Below are 292 nucleotides of genomic sequence, written 5' to 3'. Positions count from 1 at the left end.
GTTGATTGGTTTGTCTTGCTGGTCGATCTGTTTTGTCTTGTTGATCTGTTTGTCTTATCTTGTTGATCTGTTCGTCTTGCTGGTCGATCTGTTTTGTCTTGTTGATCTGTTTGTCTTGTCAGTCTGTTTTGTCAATCTGTTTTGTCTTGTTGATCTGTTTGTCTTGTCAATCTGTTTGTCTTGTCGATCTGTTTTGTCTTGTTGATCTGTTTGTCTTGTCGATCTGTTTTGTCTTGTTGATCTGTTTGTCTTGTCAATCTGTTTTGTCAATCTGTTTTGTCTTGTTGATCTG

This window comes from Babylonia areolata, chromosome 17, assembly GCF_041734735.1.
Source record: "Babylonia areolata isolate BAREFJ2019XMU chromosome 17, ASM4173473v1, whole genome shotgun sequence".
Lineage (NCBI taxonomy): Eukaryota > Metazoa > Mollusca > Gastropoda > Neogastropoda > Buccinidae > Babylonia > Babylonia areolata.
This window is presented reverse-complemented; position numbering follows the sequence as displayed.